The following is a 25,627-nucleotide window of genomic DNA, read 5'->3' as shown; positions in this document are numbered from 1 at the left end:
TGCTATTCTGCCACCATCATCAGGTATGATTGGAGCCACCAAGATCAGGTAAAATTGGAGGGGGGAGAATGGGGAAATGTGATATGATAGGAGAAGCTTTTGGAATGGGAAGGGGCCTAATTTGGATGTTGTCATCTGTAGAAATATGATAGAAACCAAATTTTGGAATTGTATTTCAAATAAATGTGATCACAGTCAGTGTATGTGCCAAGGGACAAAGTGACACTAAGGTGCATTGAGCAAAGCAGGAAGCTTCATTTCCCTGACTTGGCTACTTCTCTGACTAGGAGAAATACTGTCATTTTGACCGACTCATTACAAACATAGACTGAAATGAAAAGTATTGTTCTCCTTGCTGTTCTATCTAACCCCCTTGCACAAAGAATTGCACCAATTTAAAAAAATTAATACCTCCAAGAACTTGAGTTACAATTATATTAAGACAATATTGATTATTTAAATATGTTTTCCTCTGTGGGAAGATTTAGAATCAGCCACACAATCCTATTAAAGTAAATTCTTGTTTCTTAATTATATCCATGCTAGTAAATTATGTAATTTCCTGTGGGGATACAATTAAGGAACTGACTGTTGACACTTCAGTTTGCTACTCACTGACTGAACCTTTCCAGTGCCCAGTCCTGAATGCAATGTGCTGAGGTTAGTTCCACTGAAATACAGGCCATGCTTTCATACAGTATATTTATGAAGAGGGCATACCTCTACTTGCATTTGCCTTCATGGGTTCATGTGACAGTTCACCCAGAAATCCTTTGGTTTAACTATGTCTGATCCTGGTGTGACTGAAGGTCTTAAGTATAAGGGAGCCATGGTGACTGCGCCAGTAGAGATAACAGAGCAACCAAGGTAAAACTGAAACCTGGGAGTAGCACAAATAGTGGCCGTGACTTGGCGCAGTTGCCGTTGATACTGCGGGGGGCCCGGCGATGATGTGACTCCCAGTGGCGTCATCAGGCCACGCCAACGCGCAGCTGGAGAGGAGCGGGGTGCCCAACCTTGAATACACTGGGCGCAGGTGCATCCGCCTTCTTCACGTCGGCCACTGCCAGAAACAAACACCCTCCCACCCTCCCTGTTTTGGTTATGAGAATTTCATTGTCACAGCTGTGGTTATGCTTGGTAGGGAGCCTGTTAGCAGGGAGGCCCATCTGTGTCCGGGACTCCCTGAGTTGGGGGTCTCAATAAGGAGACCGGTAGTTACCCGGGAGCAGCCTACCCAGCTGGGAGGCCAGGGGCCTGGGGGGCCAAGCGGAAGGGGGACACCAATGGAGGTGGACACCCTTTGGGTCCCTTGCAGCCGCTTCCCTGGAGATTCCATGGCGGAAGGCGCCCCATCCTCCCAGCTGGGAGTGAGGCATGGAGCTGGAGCTCCATGGTTCATATCATGCAGCCGGATGACTGATGGGGTCAGGCTCCATTACCTGCATAGGGCCAACCCTCCGTTGGGGTTGTTAGTTAATAAACAGCTGCAGCCAATTTATCTGCCAAAAAAATGGAGTTGCATTGTCGCTGGGATAGTCGCCATCTGCTAGTCAACTGGGTTGGCTACATATTGGGATGGATGGATTTCTAGTTTCTGGACATCCCAAAAGCCAGATACCAAATCATACCAACTAGCATAGCAATGTAAGGCAAAAGGCAAAGAACTTGTTAATGTACCATTTCTTAAGAGGAAGAAAGTACCCAAGAAGGGTTGAGAATTGAATGTCAGTGGTTTGTGCTTTACAAGAGGACCCAGAAATCACTAGCACAAATACTTTGTGCAATAATGAAGCCTATTGGTGTAATCTGCTCTGGCAGTAATACTAAGGCTTATCTGTTGACCCATGTGCTTGCTACTTCCATTTTCCATTCACTCCCTTTCTTTCCTCCACTCCTTCCACACCCACTGCTATGTCATGCTCCTCAAGGGACTGGAGAGGCATCAGCCAGGCAACAGAGTATAGAAGATTAAGAGCATTCCCTTATTATAATCTGACATTGTTAACTTTCGAATTCTGTTTAACTACAATTATGATATTGAAGAGTGGCATTTCAATTATTTTCTATCCAGATATGCGCTGCTTGTTCTTTCCATGTTTTCTGCTCTACGCATGAAATAAGCCAGGCTAAGCAAGCTGTGGCTCTAAGGCAGGGGATGGTCAGTTTTGCTTCTGTCCCAAACATCACAATCTCCTCCTTTTGTCCTGCCATTCTTATGTAGACCCCATGAAACTGTCGTTACACTGAAGATAAAAAGCCAGATTGCTGTGTGAGGAGTGAATGTAACTTTCTGATCTTTGGTTGAGGACAGAATGCTGGCACAATGAACAGTGATCTCAGCAGTGGAGGCATTACAGCTCATTGCAATCATGGGGAGTTCAATAGGGGATCAAGCTGGAATTTAACAAGCTTCACATTGCGACTATTAGCATCCATTTTGGGCAGGAACTCGCAAGTTTTCTATAGTAGTCTGTTTTTGGTTCCCTGCATACGAATCCATTTCCCCCGCGAATCTGATATTGAAGAAGATTTCCCCCCCAAATATCATTTTCTTTCCTTGAAGTTTTGCAAATGGCATGGCCACTGATACTCTTCAGGCATTCTGGATAACTGTCATGCAAACATAGTTTCAGGATGAGCTGTGTATGAGAGCAGAGTCAAAGAACAGCTTTGTAATCTTTGCTTGGATTACAGGAAGATGTGTGGCCTACATACATATATCTTCTCTTTATAGTTTCTTTACCTAAGATACAGTAAAATGTTGTTTGAAATGTCAAGCCATAAAGCATTTCTTTTTCTAATTTTACAACCACTTTTTCTAATTTTACAACATGAGAACCTGAAAAGCTGTGCAATCCCTCCATTAATTGTGTTTCTAAAATATTTTTGCCTCCCAATACGCACAGAAACACACCCAACACTACTATGAGAGCATGATTGCTTATCTCTATTATTACATTTATCTTCACTTGTGAGAAGAGATATAATAATTCACTTGTGGCTACGACACTTGTGAATTATCTGTCTTCACAAGAGGAGATATATGTCATATGAGAGATCAGTTTCTATGTGGTTTTTTCCATGCACACAGGGAATTTATTACAGGGTTATTGGTATTTATCTTGATGAGATACAGATTACTTCCTCATGGGTAATGAGGGGATCCTGTTGTGTGCAGATAAATTCCATGTTGTTAGTACAGCTTTGAAATTTCGTATATGTTTTCTCTGTAAAATCAATGTTTGATTTTAAATCAAAATATGGGCTGTAATTGTAAACAGGTTTTACTAAGAAGAAAGTCCCATGTTGTTCAGCAAGGATTACTCAACGGAAAGTGTCCTTAGGATGACACAGATAGTCTCCTAGACTCTGAGATATGGGCAGTAACCATGAGCCATACAGAGTTAAAGCAAAATATGTGCTGCAGTTGTCACGGGCACACAAATAATGTGACTATTTTGAAGAACTCACTTTTTCCTCCCACTGTGGCCCATGGACCTGCCCCCACCCCATTTTGTTTTTTTTGGGGGGGGGGTCAGTAGTCAACAGCAAGGGGAAGTCTACTTTGGAAGAGGAAATCAGTGGAGTTTGCTACTTCTTCTTCAAAAGACTTCAGTGCCCTACAGAGCTGTATGATTAAAAAGTGAGAAAGCCAGTGTTCCTGAATATTATGGAAAAGGGGCTGCCTAACACATTTGCAAGAGATTGTGGAAATAAGGTACCAGCCAGCTCCAGCAGATCCCAGTGATGCAGACAACTCCTCTGAAGAAGAGGCAGCCAGCAGATCTGACCCAAACTCAGTTCCATTCCGCACAAGTTTAATGTAGCAGGAATGTGGCAAATTGTAATCGCTACTAAAATGCAGTTATGCACAACGTCGTACACAATCTGCCACACTCCTGAAACAGTCCCGCTAGAAGTGCTTCATTGTAGTGCTTCCAGGGAAATCCCAAAAAGTGGATTCACCCTCTGGAAAGCGCTACACTCTTGCAACCAATCTGCAACACTAGCAAAAACGTTCAGTGTGTTACCGTTGTTGCGGATTCAGCAGAGTCCCTCCCCCTGGCTCTCTCCTCTGATCTTCCGGCGAAGCGATCGCCATTGTTTTTTTCTCAGAGCAAGCAGAGAGCAACGAACCGGCGAGCCTTCATTCACCCAATGAGGCTTCTCCGGCTGCAGTCCCTCCACAGAGCTGCTTTAAAGCTCACCTCACCTCACCACAGCCCCGTTTGCAAGTTCCCTTTATTTTCGGCCGAAAATCGCGCCCATGCATGGGGGGGGTTCACTCGGGGGAGTGTGGCAACGATGAATCAGCAGCTCACAGGCCAGCAGCCAGCTAGATGGGTCTCTACGTTAGGAGGAAGCAAGGAATCAAGGAATCAAGGCATATTCGTTGCAACGTGTTTTTCTTTTTTTTTAAAAAAAACCATGTTCTTAAAGGCAAAGAGACTTTTTTGGAGCATGGTAACAACTGCCCATTGGCTGCTCGTTTGATTGATGGCCAGGGGCGGGACAAAGCACGGCAAATATTGCTTCCTTTCTAGCGATTTTTGCCGAGACCGGAAACCTGTGGGAAACGATTGAAACGCAACTGGATTCTACTACAAAGGCAGGTATGCGTTACACCGAATTACACTATTTAAAATTCCATTTTTTCTTTCCGTAATCAATTTGCCACATTGATCCTGGTGCGGAATGGACCTCACAGTCAGTAACAGAGGCATTGTAGGAGAAGGCAGTCTCTGAGGAGCCAGACATGGATCCACAGCAGGTACTAGTACAATGGCCTCTCGGGCTCCCAATCCTGAGTTGGCAATAGAGGGCCGTTTGCTGGCCAGTTCACCTCCCTTGTCACCAGAACTGTGGTAACAGCATAGAAGGGAGGGAGCTACAAGACAAAAGGTGCACAGCTAGATTGGTAGCACAACACAAGCTACACATCAGCAATAAGGATGAGTGTTTGCAGGAGCAAGACTGAGGTGGCTGGCAAGTGTTTAGCCTGATGTATAAAAGGAGCAAACAAGAGAATGACTATGTGGAAGCAATATGTTTGATAGTTCCTGACTTTGCAGTTTGTATTCTTGATTGATTCCCTCATCTCTGACCATAGTCTGTGTTCTAGAATTCTGCTTTTGGATTTCCCTTTAGATTTGAAGCTATGAGTGTCTTTTAGCTAGTATCTGGACTTTCTGAATTATATTTTTGATTACCTTTTTCTGCCAGCTATGTGTCTGCAATCACCCAATTTGTGGGGATCCTCTTGGAGTTCTTCATAGTCCACCTTTGTTTTACCATCTTGAATAATTTGGTGTCATCTGCAAACTTGGGCTCTATGTTACTAACCCCTAGTTAAAGATCATTTATGAATATATGAAATAATATTAGCCCCAATACTGATCCTTGTGGAACCCCACTGTGTACTTCTTTCCTTTGAAGATCTTGTATAACACCATGAGAAGAATAATAGTGTGGGTAGCTGGGGCAGGTGGGCCATCCTTTCCATTATTATCTAAGCTGGTAAGCTGCGCAACAACTAAGGATTCATGGATTTTCACATCTTTTTGATTCTACATGCTATCGCTCTGTTTTGGAATCCCTCTTTTTTGTTGCTATTGTTGATGATTCTTTTGGATTTTTAGAACTGTTTTAATGCCAGTTATAGACAATGTATATGCCATTTGTACACAAATAACACAAATCATTGTGAAAAAAATGCTGTAAGGAAAAAAAAAACAGTTTGAAAATAAAGATGCTCAAGTTCATTTTTCACAAGGGAGATGCAAACAGAAATATAGGTATTCAAATAAAACAGTGTACTTGTAAAATTCGGTCTCCTTCCAAGTACTTATATTTCAGAGCATTCTGTAGGGGCATCTGTGATGCAGACTAAGCTGAATTTCTGAGTTTCCAAACCATCCTCCACCCTTGAGAATTGCTAACATTTTTATAGTTCTTGCTGGGGAGTTTCAGCAGCAGAAACAAAGGACGGAATGGATGTTCACAGGGGTGAAGCATGCATAGATGGGCAGATTTGGAGGTTGTGTCCGTTGACACTTTCTGAGTCCCTTTGCTTAATCAGGCACCAGTGTCATGTCTTTTTCTTTCTTTTTTTTTTGGTTTGCATAAATTTTATACTGCAGATAGCTAGCTATATTATCAGATAGCTGTAGTATATTGATGCTCTTGATTTTATCAATTTGCTTTCTCATTATTTCTGTTGTGTTCAACCGGGAGATCCCAACAGTCTAATGTAATAACACAGACAAGAGCAGGAAAGCTAATTAATTTGCATACAGAAATATTCAGTAGCGCAGAAGCCACCATAGCAGGGCATAAGTGAAAAACGATAAACCATAATATTTTGCTCTTAGTGTTGGTGGAAGAATTCCTGTGGATTTTTAATCTAGCAGAAAAGATTCTGGGCTGATGTACAGCCGAAACAAGTAAAAAAAACCCCAACCCTATTATAGATTCTTTAGGTATCAGCATTGCATAATGCTGTAATGTATCATGCTTCATTGTGGCACTTTCTCCCATTTGTCACTTTGCGTCACATTGCTATATCTCAAAAATCACAGCATCTCCTCTTTTTTTCCTCCTCTTTAGGAAGGCAAATGGACACAAAAGATCTGGCATTGAAAACAAGGATATTTCAAGGATCAGGATCTCAGAATCAGTAATTTAATATTTCAAGGATCTGCTATCCGTGAGAGAGGATTATTATTTAAACTGATGTTCCCAACATTTATATATTCAAAATAAAGCATTTGGGGTTTTTAAAAAATCAGTTTGTTTGTTTTCTTTATCTGTATTTCTTTTCACTAGCTTCAGTGGGGTTATCCAAAAACATTTGTTTTCAATCCTAATAGGATTTACTTTGGTAAAAAAATATAGTTAGTTCTAAATAAAATTTTCTAAGTAACCTAACTTCCGTGGAAACAAATGTTACTTAAGGGATTGGGACTAATTTCCAAATTCATGCAGGAAGGTCTGAATTTTCATTAGGAGTCATGGAAGAGTTGGTTGTGAAGAAACCAGATGATTGAACAGTAGTGCCAATGAACAAGTGTGTCATCTAGGGAAGGCCAGGTCACATAGGATTAAGGATCATCTTTTTTTCTTATTTACTCAATTGTTCTTGCTATTGTGATAAACAATTAAACAATTATTATAAACAATTAAAATGTATGAATGAAAGCCACTGCCCTCCCCCCCAAATATTGCTTTGGACCGTTTATGCACTGGAGGTTTCATGCCGGGTTGCAGGCTAGAGTTTTAGTCGTGGCAAGTTGCCCCACCTCTTCCTGCACCCACACAGGGGAGCATTTGGCCCGGTGCACCTCATCTGCCCCCGATTTTTGCTCCTGCATGGGAGGTGGGGCAGTGAAGTTCCCAGTGCATAAATGGTGTTGGGGAGCCAACATGGTGTAGTAGTTAAAGAACAGTAGACTCATCTGGAGAACTGGGCTTGGTTCCCCACTCCTCCACATGCATCTATCTGGGTAACTTTATGAAAGTCACAGTTCTCTTAAAGCCATTCTCACAGAGAGCTCTCACAGCCCCACCTACCTCATAGGGTTTCAGTTGTGGAGAAAGAAAGGGAAAGGTGTTTATAAACTATTTTGGGACTCCATAGGGTAGTGAAAAGTGGGGTATAAAAAAACAGTTCATCTCTTTTACCTCTGTTAACTTTCTTACAGTTACTTTCATATTGCATTTCTACCTATCCTGGGAATCTCAAGAAATGATCCGAGGAGTAATATTTTTAAAAAGGGATGTAGCCTAACCCACCATCTAATTGAGCCCAAATATTCAGGACTGAAATGTACATGACTTTATGTACAGCAAATTTAAATTGCTTTTGGACATTTCTCAGTGCATGTTGGGCACATTTGCTATTGTGTCAGAAGCATTTTCATTAAGCCCTGATGGTTAATGTATATAAGCATCTTTATCTGCATACACATTTTTTTATATACTTATGAGTTTGCATTTGAGTTGAGACTAATAAACTGCCACCTTGAGCACAGTGGGAGTGACAAGAATCGTGGGAGTCATCAACTATCTTGATTAGACTGCCCACTAAGCATGAGCGATATCAAAACAAGCTCGCTCTGGCCAGTGTGGAGGTGTGGGGAGGGGAGATGTCACTACATGATGCAGGATGAATTGTTAGGTGGCATTTATAAAATAACAGGTTGATGCAGAGAAGGACCAATCTCCCTGGAACACTGTCCTAGATTATCAGTGGGTCTCCTGAGAGCAGAAGGGAGGGAAGGAATTCACAGCCTATGGAATCGAAAGCTTAGATCAAAGACTTTATTGTGCACACATTTATGGAGACATTTATCTAGATATAATCTGTTCTATAACCCCAGGGACCCTTGTTGAGAAGACTGCAGCATAAAAAGAAATGGTTGTGGTTTTGGGATGACATGCAGTTCCAGATTTGAAATTACAAGGATAATATTCAAAAGCATTAGAAGAGTTTCTCTATCCAGATGATATACAACCGATGTCTGACATGATTATTTTGGAAAGAAAAAATATGAAAAGTGAATCCAATTTTTCAATACTGTATCCATTAGTAAGTTGCCCTGTCTGCTCATATTAAGTGAAGTGAATGTAAACTGGAGCAAACATACTGGATTACCCAATCCAGTCTTCTTGTCATGCAGAATTAGATTATTCTGGATCTGGTTAGCATTGCTGTATTCCACATGTGCTAAGTAAGCCATGTACCTTTGCTGAGGCTAATATTTTTATGGTGTTATATCATGATCAAAGAATGCTTTAGTTGAAAGGATATCTTGTAAAACAGTATATCTATGAGGCCAAGCAAGGACTGGGGGAGGGCAGTTATAGTGAGCCTTCAATGAATTCCCCTGGGAATGTTTTAACATTCTCCATATCTTTTGTTGGTATAATATTATTATTGAGTTATTTTTTTTTTAATTGCCTCGTAAGCACATACGTTTTACAAAGTATCTGCAGCCCTCCACATTTCCTGGTTAAGGGAGGAAGGTTGTTCCAGCAAATTACAAAGACGATCTGATTGCAATGGCAACAAGAAAAAGAAATTTTACTTACAGAAATAAAAGCACATCTTACATGACATATTCATACGGGTACATTTTACTTATTGTGAACAGACTAACTTCAAATAGGCACCAAGCCCAGGTAAGAGATAGAAGAAGAGTTGGCTCTTATATGCTGCATTTCTCATTTCTTCTTGAACACCATTGACCTCCTTCTCCTCCATCCCCCTTTTTTAGGAAGGGGGGTAGGGAGGGGATTTTATTATTGTGCCACCATGCTGTGATATTTTTAAGTCTTTTAATGGGAGTTTTAAGGGGGTTTTAAGACACTGTAACCCACCATGAGCCATTTGGGAGTGGCGGGAAATAAATTGAAATAACAACAACAACAACAACAACAACAACTCTGGAGAAAAACTGCAAGTCTAAACAGAGACACTAACAACCCTTGATATGCCCATAATCTGACTCAGTATACCACAGCATGTGTCTTCAAACATTTTTGAGGTTTTAAAAACATTATTCATAGCTGCATTTTAATTATTCAATTTCTGCTTTTAAAATGAATATATGATGTGCATTAATCAATAACATGTCCCTCGCCCCCACTGCCATTCCTAAACCATTGTCTCATTTTCTTCATATAAATTTTGATTCTCAATAAAAGTTCCACAATGTCTGCATATATGGCTAAGTGTGACTTTTGATATTCTGAAAAATAAACCTGCTGTGATGGAGACAGGTACATTTTATGGAATCAAAATGCAGGTGTCCTTTGGTCCAAGTAATAAAATCACTTCTTACATAGAAACAAACTGTGCTGTTAAGGCTTTAAACATCATCATAAACTATCATGACTCACTCGGTACATCATCTTCAGGTACAAGATCTTTCAGTCCTTTTCCCCAGCAACCATCAATCAAACTTTATAGACCCACAAATGGCTTGGCCAACACTCCATGGTAATATTTTTAGCTGTATTTACACAACAAATAAAGTCTATGCAGAAGTTATAAGGTAAACACATATGCTCCAGCCCATCAAGGGTATCCATACACAGAAACACATTTCTGCACGTTACCTTTTTGGGTTGACCAAATGCGAAAAACCATAATGTTTAATTTTGCTTTGATTCACCAGTATCAGGACAATAAAATTGTTACTTTTTTTGCATTCGTGTTTAACTGACATGTTAATATTTACATCAGCATCAGGATTTTCCCACTGGAGTTTATCTGATCATGTAAATTATATTATTTATATGTAAGTGACCAAGTGACTGCTTGGTCAGAACAGCTTTATCAGTGCTGTGGCGAGCCCAAGGTCACCCAGCTGGCTAATTGTGAAGGAGCGGTGAATCAAACCCAGCTCACCAGATTAGAAGCCAACTCTCTTAAGCACTACACCAAGCTGGCTCTTAATGAGGCGAGAGGGCCTGAAAGTGTAGCAAGGATCGGGGCCTGGGAGGGAAGGGAGGTGAGCCTTGCCCTCACCAGCATGTGGGGGGCCCAGGAAGGCCATGACCCCCACCAGTGCTCCCCCACCCCAAAAAGGCCGAACATAGCCTCTCCAGGCCTCTCTACTACAAAACCTCCAGGAATTTTCCAACCTGGAGCTGGCACCTCTATTTGGTTTGTCTGGTATCTCTATTGGGTATGAAGGATGGGAGAGCAAACATCTTCCCAGTTGGGGCCTGCCAATCCCCTGGTTTCTAGCCTCTCTCTCTCTCTCTCCCTCCCTCTCTCTCTCTTTCCCCCCTCTCCCCCATTTTAGGGCTCTTAGAAAATGGAAGAACTTACCAAGTGACCTTCAAATTAGGACAAGAATAGCTAAGAACAGCAATGCCACTTTCCACCCACAAATCATAGCGTGTAGAATTGATAGGGTTATCAGGTCCATGGGACCAGTTGGAGGGGAATTGGGGGAACTCATTGGGAGGAGGGAGGGAAAATGAGGAAGTAAATGTGATTTCCCTGCATCACCTGTGACATTGGGGAATGCTCTGGTTTTGGGTTGAAGCTCTATGATAAGAAGCTAATTCTACCATAGAGATTTTGTCCAAAAACCAGAGAATCATCCCTGATGTTCATGATATACTATGTCACATGCAGTGATGTCACATTTACTTCCTGGTTTTCCCTCTCTGCTCCTGATAAGTTCCCCCCCCCCAATTACCCACCAGTGGTCCCATTAGCTTGGCAACCTTATCCATTCCACACATCAAGATTTGTGAGTGGAAAGTGGCATTGCTGCTCTTAGCTACTCTCTTCCTAATTAGAAGATCACTTAGAGTGGCCAAATACTAAGAATCTGGTGTCCAAATCATTTACCCTTTCCATGAAATTAGACTGGAACCCTGAGTTCAAAGCCCACTCCTGTTGAACAGTCACTAATGACAACAGTTCTTATTAAAGATTCATGCCCAAATACCTTTGTGAATCCTTATTCTCTATTGCCCTATATTGACAGTGTCAATTTGCTTTATTGTTAATATTTCTCTCTTGCCTGCCTACCCCACTCACCATTCCCTCATAAACTTTCAGAGAAAAATCAAAATTTCTATTCTTTAAACAACCACAGCACCCTGCATAAAACCTGTGGCTCAGTTCTAAGGGACAGTTAAGACAGTAAAGTCATATTGGAATTTAACTTTCTCAGACAAAGCTTATAGGGGGATTTTTATTCTGCTGGAGTCAATACATCTTAAATGCTGCAAGTCCTCAAAGTTAAGAAGTAAAATTGCTATCTTAAGATTGCAGGTTCATTTTGAACACTTTTCTTCTCTGCATTATAACTAAATATCATTTTATTATTGGCTATTCTTTCTTCTTAACTTACAATTGCTTTGAACATGAATATCTGCTATGCCATATATTACATTTTATTCCACTCCTTGCAATGGAAATGGCTTTTTCATTGTACACATCAATATTTGACAAATTCTGAGTTTCATTGCAGATGTGGGAAGTTTCCTAATAGATGCTGCTACATAATGAGATGGTAATGAGGTCTGGAAACATATATTTTCTTAACAATCGTTAATGGTTGAGAAAACAGATGATAAAATAGAGAGTATTCATGTTGGTCACAAAGCCTGAAAAAGAAGGGAAAATGGCGGCACAATGAGTATCTTCTCTCATTTGCAGATCCTCAATTATTCCAAAGGAGGCTTGCCTAATAATATCACTCACTAATTGTACTATTGTCTTTGTAATGTCAAGAATGCAATAGGAATATTTATTGGAAGGGTATGAATAAAAGAATGTGTTTGAAATAAAAAACATTATGGAAAGCACAGTGACCCTTTCAGCGGTTCTCAAGCTTCCTAATGCCACAACCCTTTAATACAATTCTTCATGTTGTGGTGACCCCAACCATAAAATTATGCAAGTGTTCTTTCACAGAAATTAAACTGAAACTGACCAATGGCATGAAGATCCATTGTTCATGATTGTATATAATTTTTTTCCCCCAGGGATTCTTAGTTCAGTTCTGCCTCTTGTCCCACCATGCTGATCCTGCTCTTTTCGACTGCTCCAGACAGACGAACGATCTATCTTGATATACCTTGCAAGGCTGTTGTGTGGATGGTGCCCCCCCCCCAGCCAAGCTGTTTGCTCTGCCACGATCCCTGTGAAACGGTCATTCGACCCCCAAAGAGGTCTCGACCCCCAGGTTGAGAACCACTGCTTTACAGGATGGGTGGACTGAAGTAGCTCCTTAAGTTAAAAGCTGGAATATTGCTTTGCCTCTTGCAAATCTTCAAACATGTTAATATCCATCAGAAATTGGACCAGTTCATTTTTGTTAGATTATTAGAGACAGATGATATTCATATATGAGGCAATATACTGTTGCCTGTTTCACACCTCTTGTATTACTCCCCAACCAATGATACCTGAATTTTAATTTTAATTTTTTATTTATAACCCTTTCTCCCCCTCCCCCATGAGAACACAAAGTGACTTATGGCATTGTTCTCCTCCACTTTATCCTTGCAACATCCATCCTGTGCTATGGGTTAGATTGAGAAAGACAGGCCCAAGGTCATCTGGTGAGTTTACATGGCAGAGTATGAATTCAAATATGCTTTTCCCAAATACTAGACATGATAACCACTATATAACATAACCTTTCAAAAAGTTTGGACTGAAAATATATAAGCACATTTTCATGTTTATTGTACTATGTATCATATCATCATACCTTTATTTTAAAAGCAACATCTTTACAGATGTGTATCTTAATGTTAGCATTCATATCAACAATATGGAACTTTAATACATATGTCCATAAATGCTGTTTCTGTGTAGAAAATTGCTTGTTCTCCTTGTGTACATTATCAGTTTCTACCAGAATTATGTGGAGTAAAATAGGCGTGTGGCAGTGTATATGAGCTGCACCAAACTTTCCTGTGTAGAAATGGTTGTGTATAAAATGAATCAGGTAATAAATGCTAAATCATGATGGCCAATAATTATTAATGTTACAGCATTGATTTACACTGGTTCTTTATTCGACCCTTCATAGTCTAATAAAAGTCTATGTTTGTGATAATTTCTGTTTGCTGAAACAATTTGGCATTTTGAAAATTTGATGAGTTCACATTTCCTACTGGAACCAGCAGTGTATGATTAAGTGTATAAGTTTGGCTTGCCTGTACCATATACTAATCCAAAATACGTTTATGCAGAAAGAAGTTCCAAACTGCATCGGAATTTACTTCAAGATAAAAAGTGCTGAGATTTTTAATTTTAGCATGGCAGTGTACTGCAAATCACAGGTATTTTTAACAGAGCCATAATTTAAAATAATGTATTGTGAAAATAATGTCATGTATGCGTATCTTCTAGTTTGGTTTATTAAATGGTTTACATCAAAATCCTGAGTGCTCGTTTTTATTTTTATTTTGCCACTATGAAACCGGAAAAAGTTTTTAAAAAACTACAGGTATTAACACTTGTAGTACTATATTGCTTTTTAAAAATATATCAATATATGAAGAATAATTCATATTTATACTGTGAATCGCCAACCTAGTGGTGCTATCCTGGTGGTAGCTGTGGTGGTGCACAAAAGGGCACGACTCCACAAATCATTTGTCATGCCCCTGTAGTCAGCATTAGGGGTTGTGAAGTCTGTCACAAATCTTCTGTGAATGAGAGAGGTCATTTCCTTCCCTCCTTTTCCTTCCCTCCCAGGCTTTGCCAAGGAGGGGAATATTCTCTTTCTCTTCTCCCTCATCCCACCCAGGCTATGACAATGAGGAAAAGATTCTCCTCTCCTCCTTCCCTGGCTTTGCCTATGAGGGATAGATTCTCCTTCTCTCCTTCTGCCTCCCTTCGAGGCTTTACCAATTAGGGCAACAATTTTCCTTTCTCAGCAAAGAGTTCAGTCTTTGTGTCTGTAGACATGTATGTGAAGAAGGGAATGTTTCCAGCTTCTCTTCCAACCTCTGTGAAGCATTCCAGTATATTGACATTATGGAAGAGAAACTGTGATTTTGAGGAGTCAATAACACGTCTATCTTCCCTTCTATCTTGTTGAATTACAATGATATATATTATATGAGAAATATGTGTTTGTAAATTCCTTGTGTAGTGATTTTATGGAAGCTATAGGTTTGCCTGTCCTACAGAAATCTTAACTGCTTCATTAGAGAAATGCTGACCTTGGCACAGAGCCAAGGGGTTTGCAGGTGTTTTCTCTGGGCAAAAGGCTTGGCAGCTTTCCATGAGATACTGAAGCAAGTTGCTTTCTCAGACACCTGTGTCATGGGGGGGGGGGGGGTGGAGAGATAGATAGATAGGGCAGCTAATGGCAAAATGCCAGCATTAACTACCAGTCAGGAACCTCAGTTCATCCAGCCTTATTTAAATGCTAAAAATCACACCCAGTTTCAAAACTCAACCTCCAGAGGGAGAAGGACACATTATGTTAATTGTTGAAATCTAATCTGCATGGATCTGATAGGGCAGAGATCATCAGGCCCAATAAGGATCTAGGTAAAGAGTAGACAGTTGGAGATATTTTGTAGTTCAGGGTAGTGCTGCACAGCTGTATATAAGCAGCTGCCCAAGGTCAGTCAGGGTCAGAGAGAGATCCTGCCAGCTGGGGATGGCATCACATCTGGGAAATCTGTCAAAAATGAGGAGAGCAGAAGAAGCCCCCCAGCCACAGGAAGGAGAGCTAAAAACTTAGCTGGGTCTATTAGAATGTGAAGGAGCTTCTGATAGGCTGCACTGGATGATAGCAACCTTACTTAGTAAGAGTTATTTATGCTAATACTTGTAATTTGCCCACTAACTGGGGCTAATTGAAAGTCCAAGATATCTTTGCTCACCTGCTAACTGGGGTGAATATATACTCATCTATGCTATTCTTGCCAGCCTAATAAAAGTGTAATCTCTCTTTTCCATCAAGTGTATTATTGCATCCAGATCCAATAAAGAACCTTGCTAGAAAATCTTTGGCAAAACAGCCAGATAGGCTGTAGAAGTGAAGGAAAAGTGTGTGTGCACATACTCATTATGGTTGCCAACTCTATGTAGGGAAATTCCTGAGGATTTATAGGCTGGAGCCTGGGAAAGGTGGGGGAGGATCATTAATCTACTACCTTCTGAAGTAGCCATTTTATCCATGGGAAGTGATCTCTCTAGTTTGATGATCACTTGTAATTCTGGGAGATCTCCAAGCACCACCTAGATGTTGGAAACCCTCTTGCATTCCAGCCTGACTACCTATAATTAACCTTCAATCCTTATAGCCTTAAATCCTTGGGGGCGGGGAGTTCAATGGAAAGTGGTGTTGTGTATTATGAAAGAGTCTATCTATCTTCCCAAAAACATACAATTTCCTATTATCTCTGTTAATGAAACTCCATTTCATGCTCAGAAGAAGAAAAAGACCCTTTTGTGGTGATACATTGGGGGGGGGGAGGCTCCCATTTGGCACACTGCAACCCAGGAAAGCAGAATTGGGACAGTATGGCAGTGGGAAGCTTCTTGCAGTTTCAAGACTCTGTTAACCATGTCTAAATAAAGGAAGGGAATATTTAGTTTAAAATAGAATGGATTCTCATTTAACCTTCTTTGTAGAATGATCCCTTGCAGAGTCTTTGCACTACATAAAAGCTCATTCATAATAAAGTAAATAAATAATTATGTGCTCACCACCACTATAATAATTTTCTCCCCCAACAAGAATGTTTTGCCTATGCCAATGGCTTAAATCTTCCAATTGTTTGCCTTTTGAACATTCAAAATCCTTCATAATTGGACTGAATGTTTATGCATATGCGCGATTACAATACTTTCCCTAGTCTCCCATCCCTGGTTCACCATTTTTGTTACATGATTTTACAGAAATGTGTTTTAATACTGCTGGGGTTGCATGCAAGTTGTGTGGTATGTCTCTCTGTCCTAGCCTTGTCCATTTTGCCTGGATGATTAATGAATTAAAACAAGTGTTTGGATACAGATTGCAAATGCTCTGTGCCTATGCATTCTTGCATTGCTTTGCCACAGCTTTCTCTGTCTTGTAAACCCAAAGCACTTCACAGTAAAGGTATCATTTATGTGGTTTGTACCTCTAATATTACAGCATCACATTCTTTACCTGGCCAACTTCTACCAATGTTGAATATGCTCAATTGTATAATATTGACTCATTCTCATACTGCCACCTGGGGACTGTTGTTCATTCCTGTATATTATAAGCATGTACAAACATGTATAATGTCACCAACTGGTTATGCTCTCAACTGCACAGGTGTAAAAGCAGCACATGAATTCTAATTATTTTAGATGATGCATGACCTGATGACCTCGGGGTTATCCAGTCGGATTGTGGATAAGTGTCAATAATTTCTACATAGCCAGCTGCCTTGCTGAATGCCACCACTGTGCAAGTACAAAGGCACTCAGATTTACAGCCAACAGATATTGTCAGCCAGATAATTTCAATTTTCAAATGGCTGTTTTCCAAACATTGAATTATCCTTGCAAAATACTATAACACCCAACCCTTTTCTCTTTAATAAAAGAGCAGCCATTTTACAGCTATTCTACTAGCCAAGCACCTGGCCAGAAATCTGATTTGTAAAAGTTTTTAGTTTGATTTTTTTTTCTAACAGCATGATGCATTAATTATTCACACCAGTTTAGCAAGGTGATTTGTCCTATAGCTGCATCTAAAACATTGCTTTTCTGTTACTGCAGGACACAAGCGTCCCCACCCCCATTGCCTTACAGCTGTCTGAATCTCAAGGCTAGATCTCTGCAGCCAGCGTCTGAGTACCTGGGAGTGGTTTCCAACATTGGATCAGAAACCATAGATGCAGAACTAAACAGGTAGTAGATGCTGCCAGCTTTTGTAACCATTTGCTAAGGGTAGAATCCAAACCTTCACTCTCTATTACTCTCTCACTCTCTCTCATTTTCACTCTCCCTCCCTCCCTCCCTCCCTCCCTCTCATTCTCAAAGAGAGGATGACATGGATTTAGCTTTCTGATCCCTCCAGCAAGTTATTGGTACCTACAACATTGGCTGCAGTCCATCCCTTAGAGTTTTTGCAGAATATTTATTGAAATTGTTTGTGGCTGTTTTATAACTTTTAATAATGAGCTATTTCCTAGTTACTGAAATAATATTCAAATATATCTTAAGAGGCTGTACTGTTGCAAACTTAGCGGATCCTCTGCACCTCATCCCCATGGACTGTGTTTCTGTACTGTCACTTTTGAAACAACAATCGGTGGCTGGAGTAAGAGTTGTACGCCGGTTGAGAAAAACAGTAGGGGACTTTGTGATTGATGATCTCTGCGCTCTCCAGGAGCTCACTGCATTAATGGAAATGATTGCATAGGATCTGGGAGATAAAAGGATAATCTCAGTTGCACAAACTAAAATAAGGCTGAAAAATTCAGGCATAACTTTACAGTTTTCTTTTAGCCATTTGTTTAAAAAGTCTGCTTTCTTCTTCTTTAGGAAAACAGAACAAGTTGGCTCTGGATACTGGATGGAGTAAAACAGTTATTGTGAAGAACTGTTCATTTGTCTATAGCGACTATGTATCCATAGCTGCTTTTACTTTAGCAGCTTCTAAAGGCTCATTTTGTTGTGAGTAGCTTGTGAATGCTGTCTTAGGGTGCTATAGTATATCCATGTTATGATATGAAAAGCATGAAACAGTTGTGCCTTCATCTGAGAAAGCAAACAAACAACAAATAATCGTGGAGGTAAGTAAAGATCCTCGAGATCCCCCAGAGGCTATCCAGGTGTCTGTAGATTAGGTTGTCTAGAGATCAGGTAATTCTGCCTGATCAGAGGGCCAATTGCACCTTCCAAAGTTTTTGCAAAGGTAACAGATGGTACTGTTGTGAATCAGAAGAATTCACATAATAGCTTTAAAAACCATTTTTGTTCCAGCTAACTGAATGAGTGAAGAGAAGAGACCTAGATGCTAGACTATAGATCTTACCCTTGTTATGTAAATAGCTAGTAAGTACTATGCAGGGATGTCATCACCTGGAATATATTATACAAGAAACAGTCATATGCAATACTGGCAGATGGTTGTGGGCTGCTTGAGGACTACTGGATGAATCTCTTTAGTTAAGCTAGCACTATGAGGCAAACGATGCCTTGTGTTTTCTTATACATTTATTTCTTCTCCAAATACAATTGCTGGGGTTGCTCTTTAATGGACAACAATGGTGTGGGAGAGAGCACTGTGTATGTGGACTTCTTCTTTTCACTGCTTTCCTGTTGAAATAAACCCCTACTAAGTTACTTTTACCTCCCTCCAGGAGAGAGATACCCCAGCTGTGGTAAAAGCACTTGTGGTTTTTTTTCCAAACGGAAATAAGAAGGGAAAAAAAGAGTTAGAGATGGTTTCTCCCCACATTAGGCTCCTCTATTAAAAGGCAGTATAGCAGCTCAGTTGGAAAAAGAGCGGGGGGGGGGGATAAATTTGAACAAATAAGATAATGTGCTATCCAGTTGACCCTCTGTATCTGTCTTTTGACAAGGGGTATATCATTTATTTATTTGATTTATATACCGCCATTCTAAGAAATTCTGCCTTATGGCAGTTCACAACACACACACACACACACACACACACACACACACACATATATATATATATGTTGTGAACTGCCATAAGGCAGAATAATAAAACAGTAAAATCACACTACATAAAAACAACATATTTAAAACAACAACAAGATATTAAATAGTAATTAGGTGACTAATAAAAAAACATGTGGGGACATGCAAGGATTTTACCTATTTCCCACCTCCTCACAGCTGCTCCCCAGGAAAACTTTGATGCAGTGATATGGTGGGAAACCCAAAGGACCTATGAGGGGCAACTCACTTTCTCCTGTACCCCTTCTCCAAATGATTTTCTTTCCCTTTTCCTGCCATCCGTCTCCTTACCCTGCTTCCTTCTCACCTTCCCAGCCACCAACTACTATCTGCCCCAATTCAGCTATACTTATCACTTACTTAATTGGTATCCTGCTTTTTTCTACAATGATTCCCCAAAGCAGCTTGCATAATTCCTTTTATTAATTTTATCTTCCCAACAATCCTGTGAGTAAGGTAGGCTAAAAGTATGTGACCAACCCAAGGTCACACATTGAACTTCCATGACAGAATGGGGATTTGAACCAGGTGTCCCAGATGTTCCTTCCAAACATTAATCACTACACAACACTGGCTTTTATGAAGTAAATGCAGTTGACCAGTAATAAGCAGCCAGACCTTGGTGAGTTGTGCAAGTTACATGGTAGCAAGTTGCCTGGTGGTTGTTGCCAATTTTGTCCTCAGTGAGTCCTTCCTTAAAGGCCATAACTGCCCGAGAAAGCACCCTGGCTGAATCTGCACTTACTTTGTTTATTCCATAGTCAATCCTGTTGAATTCGGCTTGATTTGAACCTGGGACTTCCTCAGTACTTTCCCCCAACTTGAAATATAAAGTGTTCTGCACTTGATTTGGTGAGCTGAGAGGGGGGAGGAAATCCAGCTGACATTTTTTTATTTCTCCTCTTTTGACTGCTGGTGGAGAAGCAGCATGAGTCTCTTTCTTTAACGAGTGGGAGGGGGGGCAGCCAGCGGCAGCAGCCTCTCAAAAAACAAGGCAAATCTCTGCTGCTTCTGGAACACAGTCACTTTAAAACAGATTCCAGAGGGAAACAAAGAGAAAAAAATAAATATTGGAAGAAAAGTTTTGCAACCAGGAAGCTTTGAACTGGCACCTTGGTCAATCAGGGCTTTTGTACAGCATTGGAGGCTCGGCGGCAAGTTAGTTCGGGGAAAAGCAGAGAGCTGCATTTTTACAATTTTTCAAATATTGGGGGTTGCAAACACTCCAGGATATCATGGGGAAAAGGTAGGGTCACTCTGGATAAATCATGCTTGTTGCAGATGAGAAATTTAAATCGCCCAAAATCAAAATGGAAATCGCATTCCGTGTAGACGGCAGGGACTGAATCACCCTCGATTGCAATAAAAGCTCCATGCAGATTCAGCCCCTGTCTTCTATCCAGCATATTACTGACAGAAACAAAGGCTCAAAAGTGGGCAATGTTGTTGTGGTTGCCTAGCAATAACCACTGAGGTCTTAGAGGACATTCAATTTTTTTAAACCTACTATTATTTGGGAGTGTTAACACACATACACACACACCATGTCTGGGTTTTTTTGTTTTTATTTTTGCAAACTGTGGCTTTTCTCAAGTTTGTAGAAAGCTCTGTCTAGTCTCTTCATTGCATAAGGACTTAAGTATACACAGATGGTGATGTGTTCTGAATTGTTGTTGTTAGGTGCGAAGTCGTGTCCGACCCATCGCGACCCCATGGACAATGATCCTCCAGGCCTTCCTGTCCTCTACCATTCCCTGGAGTCCATTTAAGTTTGCACCTACTGCTTCAGTGGATCCATCCAGCCACCTCATTCTCTGTCGTCCCCTTCTTCTTTTGTCCTCAATCGCTCCCAGCATTAGGCTTTCAGCATTAGGCTTTTCTCCAGGGAGTGTTCTGAATTAGATATCTGGTAAATGGAGGAACTGCAAATACTTGCAGGGAATATCTCATTTAACCCCTCCCCCCCCCCAAAAAAAACACACACATATTATTTCCTATTATAATTACCTGGAATCTCCTATAACATCTACTTTTTCCCTAGTTCTTCCTCTTTCACAACCACCAGCAAGCACACCTTTATCTGCTCTCCTATCTCCACTTTTCTTCCTTCCCCTCCCCTAGTAATCTCTTTGTAGGAAAATTCTGGCCCAGTTGTATGAGGGGGACCAGAAAGAACTACTGGGAATACCATTTTTCTCCTCTATTCCTATCCACACTATTTCCTCTTCTTTACTTCCAGGCAGTTAGTCTTTGACTAACATTCCCTGGTACCTTTGAGCTAACGGCCTATTGATATTAAAACATTAATATAAGGAAATGGTCTGGGATTTTCCCACTATTGTTACAATAATATTTTTGGGAGGACACAACCACTGAAGAAATTATTGAAAATGGAAATTATCTAGAAACTGTTATGGTTGATTCTTCATGTATTAAAAAATTGTATTAGAATTGAATTACAAGAATATTGCCGTGGAAAGTTTCATTGTTTTTCTTTTGATATTCTGTTGTGAACCTTTCTTTTTTTGTGTGTTGCTGTTCAACAGTAGCAAGCAGACAGTCCTTGGTAAGTCATGCAGGTAAGATGGTTCCTGCCAGACCTTGTTAAATAGCATGTAACAAATAAACATCATATAACAGATGAATTATATTGAATGTTGGTGTAAAGTTTCCTGGCTATTAGGTCGATTATGGGGGCCCTCATTGCTGGTCTTATCTAGAAGCCTGGTGGAAGAGCTCTGTATTTGAGGCCCTATGGAACTGCTTGAGTTCCAGTAAGGCCTTGATCTCATTGTGGAGCTTGTTCCCCCAAATTGGGAATACAAAGGAGAAGGCCTTGATTCTGGTCAAGGTTAGGCAAATATCCTTGGAGCCAGGGATCATCAGTCTATTTGATTGGATAGAGCAGGGTGCTCTTCGGAAAGTACAGGCAAGTAGATGGTTCTTGAGTTATGCATAACCCTGACTGTGTATGGTCTTGAAGGTGAGTACCAGCTCCTTAAACTTGATCTGGTATTCAATTAGTAACCAGTGCAACTTCTGGAGGATCAGGGTGATATGGGCTCTTCATGGTATTTGGAAGAAACGTGAGCAGCTGCATTTTGGACCAATTGTAGTTTCTGGAACAGGGATAAGGAAAGTTGCAGTATTCCAGTCTAGAGATGACCATGCATGAATCACTGGGGTTAGATGTTCTGGGGTTAGATAGGGTGCTAGTAGTTTTGGAGTTGACAGAGATGGAAAAATGCCAGCTGTGCTACTCTCATGATTTGAGCTTCCATTCTTAAGGAAGAGTCAAGGATCATGACCAGGTTTCTGATTGATTTTGTTGTTGTATGTTGTGCCCCATTTAGGCTGAGGAGACGTGCTTCCTGGTCTGACCATTTTTCACCTATTCAAAGGAACTCCATCTTTGTGGAGTTGAGTTTCATGCAATTATGCGGACACCATGAAGAATATCTATCAGGGCATCAGAGGGGATGTGTATTATAGTTAGAACTAGAACTGTCTGATATTTCTCAAATAATCTCCTCCAGAATCTTGATTGGATCATTGGAAGATTTCCTGTTCCTTTGAACTACAGTTCCTCCTGCTTGCCTCCACAATAGTCTGAAGACAGATATCTCTTTCTATATAAAGTTTGTCTCTTTTCTAAAATAAACTATTGTATTCTTGTAAGCAGCTTGTTGCCTGGCTCTCTTTGCATATTTGTTGTTGTTTTCAACCATTCAGTCAAGTCCGACTCTTGGTGATCCCATGGCACAGCTGTTGCCATGATCCCCAGTCCTGAACTGCTTCCCTCAGCCACCCAATGTTCTGGCCAGTGTCCATCTTGATTGTGTCTGGTTGGTCTGGTTTTCTTTTTCCACTGACCAATTCTAGCATAATTGCTTTCTCCATTGAGTTGGATCTCATGGTATAGCCAAAGTAAGTGAGATGGAATTTCATTATTTTCCTGCAAATGATATATCAGGCTTCATGTGCTGTAGCATTTCCTTGTTTGTGACTTTTGTTCTCCATGGAACCCACAGAAGTCTTCTCCAACATAAGAGTTCAAATGAATTGATTCTTCTCTTGTCCGATTTTTTCATCATCCAACTTAACAGCCATAAAGGGCTATTGGAAATATGATAGATCTAACTAATCTACATTTGGTAGTCAGGCTTATGTCCTTGCTTTTCCAAGTTTGATTCAAGCTTGTCATTGCTGAGTGACCCAGAGCCATCCAATGTTTTATTTCCATACTGCAATCACCATTCATCAATTTGTGATCCAAGAAAAATGAATTCTTGAATGCCTTCAATCTCTTCACCATCAATTGTCATTGTGACATATCTGTTTTTTCAGTGGTCGTTATTTTTGTCTTTTTAGTTTTTAAGAAAAGGACTTGTCAGAAAGAATTTGGAAATCCTGTCCCAGGGGCCACTCCTGCCTCCAGAAAGAAACACCATTAAATTTCATCAGAATTGCATCCACCTTCACTCAGCCAGAGATCCGAACCACTTTTAGTTGCATCCATTATGTTTGCGGAAAGCCCTACCTGATGCAACAATCCTGCATGCAAAATTCAAGCCCCAAACATCATCTGTATTTGCTTCAGTGTGACTTTCTTACTAAAACACAGACTTCTTGCATCTCATCATCTTAGCCATGGCTTTGTCTCAGTTTCTGTGTCTGAATGCTCAATGTTATGTCAAACCTCCTGTGTTCTTTTCAGTTAAAGACCCATTATCTAGTTCGAAAGCTCCAGCATACTCCTCTCCTCCCTTGGCAAAAGCCTGCAGTGAAGGAGCAAGGCTTGATTATATAGCCTCTTCCTTCTGCCTTCCCATTGGATAGCTACTCTTCATACAGTCAATCGAGCTGCACGCCTGATTTAAAAAGGAACTGAGGTAAATTTATTCCAATTTTAACAGCTGTAAATGCTTTTTTTCTTTGATTTCATTTTTTTCCTCTTCCTGCAACATTAGATATTTTCATCAATTTAAAGAACTGCCTTATCTGTCCATGATGCCAGTCTCAGGATTTAAGTACCACAGATGGGGGCACATTGAGAATTAGATATATTGTATTGATCTCTATTGATTTGTTGGCATTTCTGGGAGAAGGTGAGGGATTAATATGGCTTGATGGTTCTCTACTGCAAGAGGCAAGCAAAAAATGAGAGGGAAGATTTTCATTACCCAGAATGCGAAGAAGCTGGAATGGGGAAATAGTTATGGGGAGACTACTTCCCAAAGTGTAGCAACAAACTCTAAAAGAAATCTGGAGATAGGGTTGCCAGTTCTGAGTTGGGAAGTACATGGAGACTTTGGGGGTGGAACCAAGAATGGGTGAGATTGGGTAGGAAAGAATTTCAGTGGAGTATAATGCTATAGAGTTTACCCTCCAAAGCATCCCTTTCCTTCAGCTAAAATGATCTCTGTTGCCTGGAGATGAGCTGTAAACTGGGGGTCCCTATGTCCCTAGCTGGAGACAGGGAAGGCACTATCCCTGGATAAGTAGAACAGGTTGGGAAGAGATAGGAAAGAGCAGAAAGAGGAAACTAGAGATAAACTTATGCATGTTTGTATTTTCTGTTTAATTTTTTCCCATCGGCTTTTGAAATGTGTGTATTGTTCACCCAGAGCCTTTAGGGCTGGGCAGTCTTCATATTAAAATAAAGAAATGAAAATTGCATAGACACAAAGTACCACATTTTCAAAGGTGGCTGGTATAATGCAATGAGGAAACTTATTATGAAATGTAAAATAATGTCAAACAGAGGGAAATGCAGCAGCTTCATGACTTCATAAATCAGAGAGAATACACAAGGCAATAAATTCCATTCAGCTTCCTAGCTGTGTGGGCAAAGGGGGATTAAACAAGGCAGGGACTTAAATTTATAGTGCCATCGTATTTATGAGTGAGGCCTCAATCACGTAGCAGAGACACTAGGCCTGTAATAATGGCACAGGCAAAACAGAGTTGATTCTCAGAGGGCAGGTGCCTTTAGGACATGATGGTATTTTACAATGCAGTGAAGAATATGAAATGCCGTATTGCACAAAATCAGAACAGCTCCCTCGTTGTACAATATGTTATGTGTCTCTGCAACAGGAAACAAAAAGAAAACCCCAAGATCCTTCTCTCAGTTGACCCAATTCTACATTTTTGTCATTGTACCTCTTTTCTGTTGGTCCTGTTTCAAACTAAAAACAAACAAACTATCAGCAACAACTTTTAAGCAAGTCATGTAGCCTGTATATTTTATGTGATTTCTAAATATGCACAAGTCCCAGAATAGTGGTCTTAGCATTCTGTTGAGTTACTAGTTTCCTTTTGCTTTGTGGAATACTATTTCCACCTGTGATTGTACTGTATCTCGTGCTGGTTCTCAAAGCTGTTGCATTCAGATTTGTGAGGCTTGAGACTATCCCTGATAGTAAGTCCAAA

At 40.5% G+C, this 25,627-nt stretch overlaps 1 long non-coding RNA gene across 1 annotated transcript in view; it reads left to right on the top strand.

Annotated features, from left to right (window-relative positions):
• Window positions 1–6,741, top strand: part of LOC143842772 (uncharacterized) — a 97,857-nt gene extending 91,116 nt beyond the window's left edge. Inside the window, exon 5 of the long non-coding RNA XR_013233355.1 lies at window positions 6,610–6,741. This is a non-coding gene — a long non-coding RNA (uncharacterized LOC143842772). The remainder of the gene's footprint in view (window positions 1–6,609) is intronic.
• Window positions 6,742–25,627: the final 18,886 nt, after the last annotated feature.

Source organism: Paroedura picta, chromosome 1, assembly GCF_049243985.1.
Source record: "Paroedura picta isolate Pp20150507F chromosome 1, Ppicta_v3.0, whole genome shotgun sequence".
In the NCBI taxonomy this organism is placed as follows: domain Eukaryota; kingdom Metazoa; phylum Chordata; class Lepidosauria; order Squamata; family Gekkonidae; genus Paroedura; species Paroedura picta.
The sequence above is the reverse complement of the archived record's forward strand: the minus strand, read 5'-3'. Positions and strand labels throughout refer to the sequence as shown.